We start from the raw sequence: 15,041 nt of genomic DNA, 5'->3' as shown, positions 1-15,041 counted from the left end.
GTGGTTAAAGGCTTACCTATAGGTAAAAGTCAGCAGATTCAGTTTACAACCACTTTAACACACCTGCCTCACCTTTCTTTTACTTAATAGTATGAGTTACTGTATGTATCATTGATGTTCTGTTTTAAGATTGCGGTGATATCAGTAAAAAGGCAAACAGCTAAGAAATCAGAAATAAGCAGAGAGGAAAGGGAACAAATAGTCTGTGCCTTTTCTTAGTAAAGAGTGTACAGCATGTAACATCTCACATTAGTTTCCCCTTTCCAGCAGACTACGATGCCATTATTGCACTTACCACTTTATTCTTGTCAAGGATTTTCAGGCAGCTATTGTGCCAGATTGTAAAATACTGATTGCTCCTTTATTGTGGGATTGTATAAAGCAGTGGTAGTGGTGTTCCCTCTAGAGGCTGTAAAAAGAATAGTTTGGAATCAGCTAATAATGGACTTTCACCATGTTCACACAGGTTCTAGATCACTATCCTTGTGTCCTTTTGTCATGCCCTGCTGTTTTAGGCCTTTTTCTACTTTAGATGCAAACATCAGAGCATGCAATTAAATAGTCAATTGAGCTTGCACTTAAGCATTGCTTAAAAATAGAATAGGGAACAGAACATCAGATTAATGGAAGAAAAATAAAACTCAAAGAATAAACATACTAAGTAAAGACATCTATGCTAGGGCAGGTATGAATAGGTGATTTATTAGATCAGTTCCTATAAGTATCATATTATGTGTGGATGTATACTACAAGCTGTACAGATGCATTTGTATTGGGGAAAAAAACATTTGTGTTTATAAAATATACAGCGGACCAGATCAGATCCTACTATGGTAGGATAATGATATTCGGAATATAAAAATTATACAGCTTCAGAGTGATACCAGCAAAATGACAGCTATTGCACATTGTAACTGCAAAGTCTACTTTAAATGTGTAATCTAACTAATTTTGGAAGATATGGCTGATTCTGTGAAAGGTGACAGAAACATACAAACATAGGGTGAGATGTGTCTTTGCTATAAAACCCTGTACAATATTGGCAGCTGTTGACAAGGCTGTCTTTTAAGAGTGTCTCACACATTTTCCCACTCTTTGTCAGATAAACCTCTTGAAATATTATCATTAAAGAAAAGTGGCAGCTATGGCAATCCTGTATTTTAATAAACCACAAAGACAAATGTAGCCTTTTTTGGGAATGGAGGAATTATAAGAAATGGCCCTCGCCAAACAGGATTTTGCGCTAAAATAAGAGGGGTAAATAAGAGAATCCAGGTGGCAGTGGGTTTGATTTTAAAGTCGGAAGTGCCTCCACCCAGGACAGGGCCTCTGTGAACAGAGGGGATTCCCTTCCTGAGTAAATAATTCAAAGAATATGGGAGCAGAGAAACTACTGCAACCAGCATATAACATTTACTATAAGTATAAAGAGGCACACCAGTATGGAAATAATACAAGCTTTATATAAGAAAAGATTAATAATAGTACATTCGTCCAGTGTACAAACAGGTATTATCAGGAAAGTGCACGACAAGTGTCCTGGCAGAATCATGCACATATATAGTTATTAATAGAGATACCTCCAGATGAATATTGCAGCAAAAGTCCAGTTGCAGGGGCCCCTGACGATAATGGCGGTGTCTGTCTTTGTGTCAGAAACCTGAAGGCAAGATCTGTGTTTCTGGGGGGATCCCCAAATTGTTGTCCAGCCAGCTTGGAATGTAGCTTCTCACCGGCAGGAAATGTGGTATGGCACTGCTGGATCTCAGAGTCAGCCTATCTACTCCGGACCTCTATGCTAAAGATCCTGAAGTGGTCATTGGAAGCCTAACCATGCTCTAGCCTAAGCTGGTTATCGTGCCCTAAGCTAAAATTAGTTAAGAAATTCCAGACCAGAAAGGAAAGGTTTAACTAGTACCAGAAGCGGTATGTAAACTATATTGCAATAAACAGATTCACCTACCAATATGCTGGAAGGTGACCACTACACATAGAGTAGCACTGACCTAGCTATCTGGCACTGCGCTTGTATTATAGTAATATAGGACAATGCAGATCTCTCGCTCTTTTTCTTGCTCTCTTTTTTTTCTTTCTCCCTCTCTCTCTCTCTCTCTCTCTCTCTCTCTCTCTCTCTCTCTCTCTCTCTCGCTCTTTCCTATGTTTTAAAGCCAACAACCCAGGGACAGGAAGTGCATGCATAATATATTTAGAGGCATTTACAAATACAGACAGTGGAGGGCACGTGAAATGAGGTACTAAAATATATGTGAACCTTTACCTTGTAAAGCAGCTAATTTATTATTTTTTTTTTTTTTTTATAAGTGATTGCATAATCTCTGTTCTCAGCTGTATAATGGTCTTAGAGAGCCAGGGGTGGTGGAGAAACAGCAGTACACCAGTGTCCCAGTAAATGGCTATGCATTGGGGGGGGGGGGTCAATTTATCACAAGTCTGCAGGCAGGCTGTTCTCCCAGCACAGCCAGAAAACTAACCGTGCTGGGATGGATGTGCTCTGGTGCCCCAATGTGGTCACTTGGAAATAGGCAAGCAGGGGGACAGGCAGGATCAGTAGGTATTTCACACAAAGGAAGCAATTCAAGCAGAACAGGATACTTTTTAACACAAGTTCATGGTACAACAGACCCATATCAAGAATATGAAAAGTAGGGGTAACATATTCTTTAAAGTGGTTGTAAAGGCTATTTTTTTTCCTAAAGGAAAAAAGTAGTTTATACTTACCTACTCCGTTGCTCAGAGCTGCCCTTTACCTGCTCTTCTGGGATCCCCCACCAGTGCTCTCTGCTCTTCCTCCTCTGCGCGTGCTCCCATAACAAGTTGTGTGCTATGGAGGCCCACTTGTGGGCACGTTTCCGAGCCAGGCTGTATGTGTCCATAGAAACACACACAGTGTGCACAGCTCTGTCCTCCATTCCCCCCCCCCCCCTTACAGGATTTGATTGACAGCAGCAGGAGCCAATGGCTCCCACTGCTCTCAATCTGTTATGTGAGGAGAGAAACAGAGACCAGCACTACTCTAGACGGGCACAGCACTGGATTGAGAGGGGCTCATATAAGTAATTAGGGGGTAACATGTAGTGGGAATTCTTTTTTTACCTTAATGCAGAGAATGCAATAAATTAAAAAATGATTTGTCTTTATAACCACTCTAAATTAGTTGGAGGAGCTTTTAAACTAGGAGACGGGGGGGAGGGCTCAGAAGTAGAGTCAGTTAGGAGGGAGCAAAGGACTGAAGGCAGCTGTAGGGTCAGCAGCGACAGTAGGTCCACAACGTCTATTGGTAGGTCTGTGCGGGAGAACCGCAGACCAAACAGGAATAAACATAACCAATCACGTTTAACTTCCGTAAAACTAAGAGGGGTATATGCTAATGCCAGGAGCCTAGCTAATAAAATGGATGAGTTGGAAATGTTAGTACATGAGGAGGACATAGACCTAGTGGGAATAACGGAGACTTGGTTCGACCCCTCACATGACTGGCTGGCAAATATCCAAGGGTATTCAGTGTACCGGAAGGACAGGGTAGGAAAAAGAGGGGGTGGGGTATGTCTCTACGTCAAGAATAATGTAAGGGTGATAGAGAGGAGTGACATTACGGAAGGGATGAGTATGGAGTTAGAATCCGTGTGGGTAGAACTCCATAGGGAAGGAGAAAAGGGAAAAGTAATTGTGGGGGTTTGCTATAGGCCACCTAAACAAGGGGAGGAGGTAGAGCTGGAATTTTTAGCACTTTTGGGTAAAGTGGCAAAGCTAGGATCAGTCATCATATTGGGGGACTTCAATTATCCCGACATTGACTGGGGAGAGGGGACTACACACTCACATAAGGGCCGTCAATTCACGGAAACCTTACAGGATAATTACATGTCACAGTTGGTGGATTCCCCTACCAGAGAAAACACAATCCTGGATCTATTGATCACTAATGACCCAGACCTAATCTCGGAGGTAGGAGTCCAGGACAACCTGGGCTCTAGCGATCACAGGATGATCACATTTAGCGTAAATAACAATATAGCAAGGCAAGTAGGGAACATAAGAACCCTTAACTTCAGAAGGGCAAACTTTCCAAAATTGTACTTGTTGATGGAAAGGGTAAACTGGGACCAAACCCTGGGATCACTGACCACAGAGGAAAAATGGGAATGCTTTAGGAACATATTAAGCAAAGGCATCTTGCAGTGCATTCCTATGGGAAATAAATTTAGAAGGGACAAAGCCAAACCTGGCTGGCTAAACCGGAGCGTTAAAAAACTTATTAGGGGAAAAAAATTGGCCTTCAGGAAATATAAATCAGAGGGCACAGTATTGGCTTTCGACCAATACAAGGAGGCAAATAGGAAGTGTAAACACAAAATCAAGATGGCTAAAATAGACTTTGAGAGACAAATAGCGGAGGATAGCAAAAAAAACCCAAAGAAATTCTTTAAGTATATCAACAGCAAAAAAACTAGGGCAGAGCATATTGCACACATAATTAACAATGATGGGAGGATGGTTACAGAGGACACTGAAAAAGCAACCGTACTGAATGCCTTTTTCTCATCAGTCTTTACACAGGAATCGGAGGGGTACACTGACCATGACTGTATAGTTTGTAGTAATACACAGGACTTGCCACTATGGCTAACAGAGGGGGAAATCAGGGAAAGGCTGGATAAACTCAACACAAACAAATCACCAGGCCCGGATGGCGTACATCCGAGAGTACTCAAGGAACTCAGTAAGGTTATATCCAGACCACTGTTCCTGATCTTTGCGGACAGTATTAGGACAGGAGATGTACCAGGGGAGTGGAGGAAAGCTAACGTGATTCCGATATTCAAAAAGGGTCAGAGGCATATACCGGGAAACTATAGGCCTGTCAGTCTGACATCAGTAGTATGTAAACTTCTGGAGGGGATGATAAGGGACTATATCGTAGAGTTTGCTAAGAACAACAGCATCATCAGTAGTAACCAGCACGGGTTTACAAATGGGCGTTCTTGTCAAACCAATCTCTTAACATTCTACGAGGAGGTGAGCTGTGAGCTAGATAGGGGCAGACCAGTGGATGTGGTGTACCTAGATTTTGCTAAGGCGTTTGATACAGTTCCCCATAAGCGCTTAATTTATAAAATAAGGTCTGCAGGTATCGACAGCAGGGTTTGCTCTTGGATACGGAACTGGCTAAAAGGGCGTATCCAAAGGGTGGTAATAAACAGCACATACTCAGACTGGTCTGAGGTAGTAAGCGGGGTCCCCCAAGGCTCAGTCCTAGGACCAACCTTGTTCAATTTATTCATAAACAGCATTGAGGACGGGATCAGTAGTTCAATATCAGTTTTTGCAGATGACACAAAATTAGGCAGGACAATAACAGCACAGCATGAAGCAGATATCCTACAGAATGACCTGGACAAAATAACGGAGTGGGCAAAGACATGGCAAATGAGGTTTAACGTGGAGAAATGTAAGGTTTTACACTTGGGGACTAGAAACATAAAAGCACAATACACGTTAGGAGGGGAACCCTTGGGAGAATCAAAAATGGAGAAGGATCTGGGAGTCTTGGTTGATGATAGACTAGGCAACAGCATGCAATGTCAAGCGGCAGCTGCCAAGGCTAGCAGAATATTAGCATGCATAAAGAAAGGGATGTATTCCAGAGATAAAACTATAATCCTTCCACTTTATAAAACTCTGGTCCGACCTCATCTGGAGTATTCGGTCCAGTTCTGGTCACCAGTCCTCAGAAGGGATGTGTTGGAGCTGGAGAGAGTCCAGAGAAGGGCAACTAAACTAATTAGGGGATTGGAGGACCTTGATTATGAGGAGCGTCTGCAATCGCTTGATTTATTCTCCCTGGAGAAGAGACGCCTGAGGGGGGACATGATAGCAATTTTTAAATATCTAAATGGGGATCTAGGCTTAGAAAAAAAGCTGTTCAGTCGAAGGGATTGCATGAGAACTCGGGGGCATACAATGCGATTAGAGGAGAAGCGTTTTAACCTCAGGCAACGTGGGGGGTTCTTTACTGTTAGGGCTACAAGATTGTGGAATTCTCTACCACATGAGGTGGTTTCTGCGGGTAGTATGGTGGCTTTCAAAAGACTCTTAGACGTACATCTCAAGGATCAGAACATTCAGGGGTATGCAAGATGATTACAGCCACACACATCTACACAGGTTGAACTGGATGGACTTTTGTCTTTATTCAACCTCACCAACTATGTAACTATGTAACTATGTAAATGGCTAAATAGTCATATTTATATACACTATATTACCAAAAGTTTGGGACGTTTGCCTTTACACACACATAAAATGTAATGGCATCCCAGTCTTAGTCTACAATATTGGATTCTTAGGTTCAATATTGAATTGGCCCACACTATGCCAGCTTCAACTCTTCTGAGAAAGCTGTCCACAAGGTTTAGGAGTGTGTCTATGAGAATTTTTGACCATTCTTCCAGAAGCCAGTTTGTGAGTTTAGGCACTGATGTTGGAGAGAAGACCTGTCTCGCAGTCTCCGCATTACTTTATCCAAAAGGTGTCCTATCGGGTTGAGGTCAGGACTCTGTGCAGGCCAGTCATGTTCTTCCAGGCCAAACTTTCTGGTCCAAATCATTTGGTGGAGGGGGGATTATGATGAGGGGTTGGGCTTGGCTCCTTAGTTCCAGGGAAGGGAACTCTAAAGGCCCGTAGACACGATAAGAAATTCAGAAGGGAAATTTCGTCCGACCACCGATCTGCCGATTTTCGGATTGTTATTATGGTGCTTTCGACAGCCAACTCTGACTTTTTGGCTGACAAAATCTTGATGTGCAGGCTATAAAATTCTTGTCCTCCGTCAGCACACGTCTGATTTTTGTCTCATTAGTACAGATTTCGATGGGGAAAAATCTTATGAGCAAGATTAGGCATGCTCAGAGATGAAAGAACACATACAAATCAATCCAACACATGACATCACTTCTGAAGTAGAATTCTGTCGTACGGGAAAATTCCTATGAAAATAACCTCTTCACTTTCGACATCAGACTAGCATGCCACAAAAAAACAGACGACAGATCTTTCGATAATCTGATTGTGTGTACGGGGCTTTAAGGTGTAAGCATACCAATATATTTTGGACAATTTCATTCTCCCAACTTTGTGGAAACAGTTTGGGGATGGCTCCTTCCTGTTCCAACATGACTGCGCACCAGTGCACAAAGCAAGGTCCATAAAGACATAAATGAGCGAGTTTAGGGTGGAAGAATTTGACTGGCCTGCACAGAGTCCTGACCTTATCCTGATAGAACACCTTTGAGATAAATTAGAGCAGAGCCTGCCAGTCCCCCCTTGTCTCCAACATCAGTGCCTGACCTCAGAAATGCGCTTCTGGAAGAATGGTAAAAAACATTCCCATAGACACACTCCTAAACCTTGTGGACAGCCTTCCCAGAAGAGTTGAAGCTGTTATAGCTGCAAAGGGTCGGCCAACTCAATACTGAACCCTACAGACTAAGACTGGGATGCCATTAAAGTTCATGTGCTTATAGGCAGGTGTCCCAATACTTTTGGTACTATAGTCTATATTGGCATTTGCAAATTTCTATAAATTTATTTATTTTTATATGCATTTTATGGAATTATGTGTTTACAGTTTAATGATTGTTAAAAAAACGTTTTTATTATTTGCTTAGATGAAGGGGACTCGGATCCCCAAAAGGAGTTTGCTCTCTTAGAACTTCAATAAACAGTTCAGTGATATAAAGATTGCCATGGCATGGTTCATTCCTTTGAAGGCAACATTTCTGCTATACTTTGGCTTGAATCATCAAACATCAGAAGTCAGAGAGAGAGAATAAAAACTGTTCACAATACATGAAATTTTGGGGGTTGCACTTTTGCTAATAATTGACATCTCCACTAAATGAACACCCGCTCTACAGTTTAGCTGACCCCCATACAAACAGGCAAAAGGGAAGATTGTGCACAAAAGTAGTGCATGCTGTGGTTTATCAGTGCTGGACAAACGCAACATAACATGCTGGTGTGAACTGCATTTATAATGGCCCTTACACACTGGATGGGCTGTGTTGGAGTCCGCTTGCTCAGCGGGGAATCTGTCCACTGATTATTATGCTTATGCAGAGCAGACACAGACACAGCCCACTCTTCTCTATGGGTGGTCAGATGTAAATGGACTGCCTGTCTGTTTACACCCGACTGCCATCCAAACTGATCGTCTAGACAGATGGGGAACGGATCCCCATTTGTCTGCTTTTAGCGGACAGCATCAGATGTCGGCGGGTGTCAACAGACACGTGTCCATTGACACCAGCCTGTTTTTACTGGTTTTGACCTGATTTTAGCCAACAGCAGGCTTTAGCCACATCACTGAGTCGGTCTAGTCTCTGTAGAGATCCTGACTTTAATGACAGGATCCACCCAGATACCTGGACCAGCATCTAGCTCAGCCTCTCAGTGTGCTGCTGAGAGCCTGGGCCAGCCCCACTTACACCCTGCAGAGCCTGGCCCTCCAGTGACTGACAGTCACCACTCTCTGCTCACTGAATACCAAGAACTGAGCGATCAGGGGTCTTTGCTCAGTTTTTGTTTTTAGAAGTAATGGGAGATAGATGCAGAATCAGACTGATGCTGTATCCACCCAGGTGAGTATAGCTATTTTTTTTTCTTCTCAAACTTCTCTTTTAAATAAGAGGAGAGGTTGATTCCCCCAAAGCTGCTAAGCTAAAATATCTTCTGAAAGAAGATTCTTTTATTTAATATATTCACTAGTAATTGACTTGCCAACACACCTCTACTTTTTGCCAATTAAGTTTGATTGAATATGTCTATTGAAATGCTTTTAAGGTGAATGACACATAATTATCAGTATGCAGAAACACTACTTCAATTAAACTATTATTGCAGCTACAATACACACATTCTCTCTCAGTGACATGCCCCTAATCACTTTAATTGTTATAGGAAAAAGGTTCAGTTTAATCAGATACTTATGTTAATATGTATTTAGCTAATCCTAAATATAATTGCCACCATGTACATATCCATAATGCAGTTGGTGCTTATATTAAATCTATAGTCTTGCTGTGTTGTTGTATTTTGCGTTCTTGCAGTATTTGTGTCTTGCTGTGTTCTATATACTGAGTTATTGCCAGCTCACACCTACTACCAGTAGAGATTTGTTTATCTAATTGATGCACAGAATATCTAAGCACAGGGTTCCTGCATTACTTTGACGTTGTTGAATATAATTGGTACTATCACAGTTTTATTTAATATACCAGTGTGAAAAACCGTCATGTTTAAGACAAGAAGTGAGGGACTCAACAACAGCAACAAAGACAGAAATAAAAATTCCTTTCTTTTGGCCCTATACACACATGCCGACCCTTCATTTCCTCATGTCAAAATGGATGAAGTATTCATCAGTGCTCATCAGTTTTTCATTAGTTTTTCATCAGTGCTCATCAGTGCTCATCAGGTTTTAATCAGTGCTCATCAGTTTTTCATTAGTTTTTCATCAGTGCTCATCAATTTTTCATCAGTGTTTATCAGCTTTCATAAGTGTTCATTGGTTTTTCATCAGTGTTCATCAGTTTTTCATCAGTGCTTATCAGTTTTTCATCCATTTTGCATCAGTGCTCATTAGTTTTTCATCAGTACTCATCAATTTTTCCATCAGTACTCATCAGTTTTTCATCAGTGCTCATCAGTTTTTTTTACATCCGCTACCAATCCAAAAACAAATGAAAAACTGAGCACTTGTCAGTTTACATCTATTTTTCATCCAATACATTTTTTTTATCGGAAGAAAAATAGAGCTTTGATCAGTTTAAAAAAAAACAGATGATGATGGATGCGGATGTAAACATTTACATCCATTTTTCCTAGAGATACATTGATTTCTATTTTTCATCCATCAACAAATGGATGAAAAACAGACAGCATGGGTGAAAGGGGCCTAAGTAGAACAAGACAAGGCCAAAATCCCCTGTCTACTTTGTATTTGCGTATATGTTGTGCTGTCAGTAAAACAGGAAATAAGATTAGATCTCTTTAAAGAAGCTTCAGATAGCAGTAAATACCACAACAGGGGTTTAGTCCTTCCTCACTCTATCCAAAACTAGAAAAAGGGTTTTGGGTGCTGAAACACACTTTTCCTGATGCCAACATGGTTGATATGATAAAGCTCCATCTCTATATCCACCCACAGGACCTGTTTGAATCTATAAAAGTCTGACTGAAAGCAACCTCCTCCATTCTCCTTTTTGTCCTCAAGATCTACACCCGCAAGAACGTGATGTTGCGATAAGTCCCTATGTTCTGTTCTCACTACATGTATGCCCCAGGCGTATGCAGCTAAACATACAGCTAAACCTTTAATCCTGCAATAACCAGTCCTTTTGTAACTTAAGGCTTTATTCCAGAGATAGAATAGTGGTCACAAGTTACAAGTTAGAATGGAAATGCGAATAGGATTGTGAATAGGTGAAACTGGAAATAAACAGACAAAGCATACAGTCAGTATACAAACATTAACAAACATATGCATTGAGTATATAACTGACAGTTCTGAGCATACCAGCGATGCTACAAAGGGGGGTTCAGAAATCTTCCCACAGGAACCTCAGATTCTGTCTGCTCTTTCCTGAGGTAAATCTACACTGGCATTCTCCTCAGAGAAGGGAGGAACTAATCCAGCAATAGAGTACAGGAAGTATCATAAAGTGCTGTATAACAGTCTATGTCACAGTGGCATCTTGTGGACAAGATTGGTAATACAAGTTCCAATAGAATTAATTACTTCCTTATGCTGGAGGCATGACACCCTACCTCCCAACTGTGTCAGTGTCCATCTGGGTTCAGCCTTTCCCAGGAGCAGTCCCCCATCTTAGGTTGCTAAATGCCCCAACAAGGTGGGGAGGCTCTTCTGATGGTCTTTTGGGGCTGAGGATTTCTCCAACCAGAGATGTCAGAATCCCACGTGGTTGAACCTGAATTGGTGTTTGGTTGCTGGAGTCTATGCTGAATGTGTTTCCCTGCACACCTGATCTGGAAATTAAAAGGGGAAGGATTAGAGGATGTGGTTCAGTCCTGGCAAGGTTTCAGAAAGGACGTCAACAAATTCTATTTACTCCGAAGTCTGGAACAGGTTCACAGCCTTCGCAGCTTGAGAGGAATTTTGATCTTCGCAACCTGGAGGTTGCAGAGTTGCTATAATTTTTCACATGGATCTGGATTTGGGGCTCAGTCTAATTCTGTAAGGGCTCAGATTTCAGCCATCTCAACTTTAATCATGGAAACCGGATATGTGAGCTGCCAGGGAAATTCTTTACAAGGTCTGTCCTCAGACTTTGCCCTGAGGAAAAATAAAGTTTTTATTCTGGTCCTGGATTTCCTTGCCAGGACTAGAGTTGGGCGAGCAGTTTGGGCCTAACAAAAGTTTGGGCCAAACAAAACAGGGGATTCCCCTTGACAGCTGAATGGAAAAGAAAAAAAATTTGCGGGCAATAGAAAAATGTTAAAAAAAATGGCAGGATGGTTTTTGGGATGAACCCCCACACCCTGGGTTGTTGTTGTGGGGGTGTTCAGGCAGAGGGCTTATCAGAATCAAGGGGGCCCCAAGATCCTGGCCCCCCCCATGTGAATGAGTATGGGGTACTGACTCAGCATACATCGTTCGGTGGTGTCATATGGGGCGGTGCCACCAGGTGACATCACCAGATGGCCCTGCCCCTTACTTATATAACAACTGTCAAACGGCGGAGCAGGTAGTCGGCAGTTATCAAATAAGTAGGGGAAGGCTGGGATCTGGGGGCACCCTTGTTAAAGGGGGCTTCCAGATTCTGATAACCCTCCTGTCCACAGACCCCCACAGCCCAGGGTTGTCAGGAAGAGGCCCTTGTCCCCATCAACATCCCCCCAAAGCGTCGCCCATGTAAACGGCATGTGGCCTGGTATGGTTAAAGAAGGGGGGTGCTTGCTCGCCCCCCCTTTTCCTAACCTGCCAGGCTGCATGCTCAAATAAGGGTCTGATATGGATTTGGGGGGGGGGGCTCACACCATTTTTGTTTACATATTTGTATTGCCAGCAATTGTATTGTATTGCCAGCATTTTAAATGTCATTTTTGTTTCTTTAAAAATGCCAGCTTTGCTGCAGCAGGTTATATACATGGTACAGATGTGCCACTTTACAGGCAGACTATGGGGACCCCCCCCCCCCCCCCGGCGTTATATTTAAAGGAATTTTTCATTTTTATTGTTTCACTTTAAGCATCATTAAAATCACTGCTCCTATAAAAACGATCTTAAAAAAAAATTTGCATTGATACATATCCCCCAGGGTAGTCCCTGGACCCCCATACCCTTTTTATGGCCAATAACTTGCATATAAGCCTTCAAAATGGGGACTTTTGATTTTTTTTAAGTTCAGGTCCCATAGACTTTATGGCTCGGGTCTGAACTTTTTACAGAAGTTCTGGTGCAAACTGAACGAGGGGGTGTTTAGCCCAACTTTAGTCTGGCCAATATTCATTATCAGAAGGAAGTCCTCGGTATGACATCACTCAAGAGGCAGTATCCTTCAATAACTACACATGATAACTTCAAGGGCAAAGTTTTGGATCTGCAAGCACTTTGGACTTCAGTCCTACATCTTATTCCTTCCAGACAAGTTAGGGTCTATGCCCCTTGTGCACCTTTTGTTTCCAAGGTAGCTTCTGTTTTCATCTTGCAAGCAAAGTGGCAGTTCCATCCTTTCCAGCTGAGACCGTACCTAACATACACTGGATGTACCAGGTATCTAAAATGCCTACCTTCAAGCAGCTTCCTAGATAAAATCCTTTGGAAGGCTGTTTGTGTTTCCATCAGGCAAATTCGGAGGAGGAATCTACAGCAAAACCTTGTCATTCTGGAGAGTCAAGGTCATCCAGAAAACTAAGTGCAGCAAGGCAAGAACCTCCAGAATTGATACAGGCTCATTCAGCTGGGTTCATTTTTACAACTTTAAATTTTGGCATTTGACTATGGAGGCATCTGCAAAGCAGCAGGCTGGTATGTGTGGTGCACCTGCCTCAGGGAAGAACCAGGGGCTCGTACATTAATGGATTTCAACGTAATGATTGTCCAGGCTTCCATGTCCATTATAATAAAGTTTGATTATACATATTTGTTATATGTCCTCCCCGTTTAGCTCATTATTTATCATATGTATGCTGCCATGTTTGCGTCAGGAAAATGGAAAATTGCATCAAATACTTTTATGAATTTGTTGAAAATATATTTGAATTGGGTAGAAATAGATTTGAATAGGGTGGGAAATAAATTTGAATTGGGTAGACAATGGTTAGTAACTCTGTCAGGACGTTATTGCTGTCTGTAATTTTATTGTGGAGATTTTAATTCATTTCTTGCCTCAATTGCCAAGGGTCACCAATAAAGGAAATATGTGTAAATATTTCAGTGCAGACACAGATAGTTATAAAACCTGACATGGAGTCCAACCATTTGAAAGGTTTCCGGCTTAAAGTAGAACTAAAGGAAAAACCTTTTTTTGTCCCAATTAGAATATTTCTCCTCTATTACTATTTCTGGGTACAGTACAACCCAAAATTTGGGGTTTTCTTTACTTTCACTTTCTTTACTTTCACTTTTAATGATAATGGTAAACAGGATAGATAGAGAGGGTGTATCTCCTTAATGGGGGTACAGACAGCAATATAAACAGACAGAGGTTCTAATCCCTCTCCACTCTATCCAAGACCCCAAAAAAAGTTGTGCTTTTAGTTATACTTTAGGTGATGTGAAATTTCCCCACGTTTGACACAGACACCAATAAAAGCCTGATATAGGTTCCAACCCTCCCCCACTCTGTCCTAAATTTAAAGCTGGCCATATATGCTTAATCAGTTTTTGATCAGCCAGTAGGCTGATCAGAAAAAACACTGTGAATTCCCCCTTCTACACAAGTGCAGTGGATGAAGAAATCCTCCCTGCTGGGACATTGTAAATACACTGACCAGCGACTGTAGCCAATCGTGATCAAGAAAAATTATCCAACATCCCTATTCAACAAAAGTTGATCTAATGAATAGGGATGATCGAACTTTTGAAAAGTTTGGTTCAGCCAGAACATCCGAACTTCCCGAAAGTTCGGCCCGGATTTCAGAACCCCATTGAAATCAATGGGACCCGAACTTCGGTAATCAAAAAACACAATTTTTAAGCCCTAAAACCCAATAAATGCCCCTAAAAAGTTCCTAGGGTTCTGGGTCATGCCCCATTAACTATTAATCACACAAAAAAAAGTTCTTAAAAATTGTCATTTTTTGATAAAAAAGCCAATTATTGAAAAAAAAAAAAAAAAAAAAAGAGAGAGATTTTTTTTTATTTTGAATTTAGTATCTGTGGGGTCTAAAAGATGTGCATGTGAAGTTTCAGCTCTGTAGCATGTCCAGAACCATGAAAAAAAAAAAGATAATTTTTCAGTAGAACAGGGATGTGGAACCCTCCTTTAACACCTATATGATCTTTTTTTCTGGTTCTGGACATGCTACAGAGCTGAAACTTCACAGGTACACCTTTTAGACCCCCCAGACACAAAATCACACAAAAAAAAAGTTCTTAAAAATTGTAAGTTTTTGATCAGCCAGTAGGCTGATCAGAAAAAACACTGTGAATTCCCCCTTCTACACAAGTGCAGTGGATGAAGAAATCCTCCCTGCTGGGACATTGTAGAATACACTGACCAGCGACTGTAGCCAATCGTGATCAAGAAAAATTATCCAGCATCCCTATTCAACAAAAGTTGATCTAACGAATAGGGATGATCGAACTTTTGAAAAGTTCGGTTTGGCCAGAACATCCAAACTTCCCAAAAGTTCGGCCCGGATTTCAGAACCCCATTGAAATCAATGGGACCCGAACTTCGGTAATCAAAAAACACAATTTTTTAAGCCATAAAACCCAATAAATGCCCCTAAAAAGTGCCTAGGGTTCTGGGTCATGCCCCATTAACTATTAATCA

General features: G+C 41.6%; 1 protein-coding gene across 2 annotated transcripts in view; it reads left to right on the top strand.

The window, feature by feature from the left end:
- Positions 1-15,041, top strand: part of CDH23 (cadherin related 23) — a 1,628,602-nt gene that overhangs the window by 1,120,031 nt on the left and 493,530 nt on the right. The gene's annotated exons all lie outside the window — the stretch shown is intronic.

This window comes from Pelophylax lessonae, assembly GCF_965119305.1.
Source record: "Pelophylax lessonae genome assembly, chromosome: 9".
NCBI lineage: Eukaryota > Metazoa > Chordata > Amphibia > Anura > Ranidae > Pelophylax > Pelophylax lessonae.
Note: the sequence above shows the minus strand (reverse complement) of the source record. Positions and strands in the feature narration are given on the sequence as shown.